The sequence below is a fragment of the Tachyglossus aculeatus genome, chromosome 12, assembly GCF_015852505.1.
Source record: "Tachyglossus aculeatus isolate mTacAcu1 chromosome 12, mTacAcu1.pri, whole genome shotgun sequence".
In the NCBI taxonomy this organism is placed as follows: Eukaryota; Metazoa; Chordata; class Mammalia; order Monotremata; family Tachyglossidae; genus Tachyglossus; species Tachyglossus aculeatus.
This window is the reverse complement of record NC_052077.1, coordinates 34239425-34240512: the sequence shown is the minus strand read 5'-3', so window position 1 is coordinate 34240512 and position 1088 is coordinate 34239425. Positions and strand designations below refer to the sequence as shown.

General features: G+C 46.8%; 1 non-coding gene across 1 annotated transcript; it reads left to right on the top strand.

Annotated features, from left to right (window-relative positions):
• Nucleotides 1-741: 741 nt before the first annotated feature.
• On the top strand, nt 742-879 carry LOC119935936. The gene has a single exon (XR_005453533.1). It is a non-coding gene; the product is annotated as a small nucleolar RNA SNORA7 (small nucleolar RNA).
• The last annotated feature ends 209 nt before the right edge of the window (nt 880-1088 follow it).

Sequence of the window (1088 nt, the reverse complement as noted above, 5' to 3'; positions counted from 1 at the left end):
TCACGGTCCAAATTGGAGGAGCTAGGCTTGAATCCACATTTTACAGACGAGGGAGCTTGAAGCCCGGAGAAGTTAAATGACTTGCCCGAGGTCACACGGCAGGCAAATGGTGGAGCCGGAATTAGAACCCAGGTCCTCAGTCGCCCAGGCCTGTGCTTTTTCCAGTAAGTCACCTTGCTGCTCAACAGAGTTGAGAAGAAACAGGGAAAAATAGGGTTTCTCTAACAGTCTTTAAGTGGGGACCAGGGTTGGAAAGGAGGGCATGTCTACATGTTTTGTTTTGTCACCTGTCTATGCTTAGAACAGTGCTTGGCACATAGTAAGCACTTAAGTACCACAATTATTACTGTTATTTTTATAACAAGTTGGTTAACAATTTCTGCCGAGTGCAGACATCTATCACCCTCTGTGAATTCAGAACTCACTTCAAAACTGGGCTCTTTTACAGGGCGGGGTGATCTGTGTATATATGTTTGTACATATTTGTTACTCTATTTATTTATTTTACTCGTACATATCTATTCTATTCATTTTATTTTGTTAGTATGTTTGGTTTTGTTCTCTGTCTCCCCCTTTTAGACGGTGAGCCCGCTGTTGGGTAGGGACTGTCTCTATATGTTGCCAACTTGGACTTCCCAAGCGCTTTGTACAGTGCTCTGCACACAGTAAGCGCTCAATAAATACGATTGATGATGATGATGATGATGATGATGAAGAAAGATTGGCAATAGTGTGAGGTAATCCCTCTCAGGGTCCCACCGGGAGAATTTCCAGTCCTCTTCCAGTCTCGGCTACGGGAGGGAGAGTCAAGCAGAGGCCTACCCATTCCATTCCTAGCTTGGGCAGTGGCTAGCGAGTGGAAGGCCATCTGCTACAAGTCAAAACTCCCCTGCGCTAGGCAACAGCGGCGTGGGAGAGAGTCGAGGGCGGAGACTCAAGTTGACTGAGCGAATGGTAAACCACTTTCGTATTTTTACCAAGAAAACTCTATGGATGCACTGCCGGAACGATCGCAGACTGAGAGTGGGACGTTCTGGGAGAGATGGTCCATAGTGTCGCCATGGGCTGGCGAAGACTCGACAGGACAA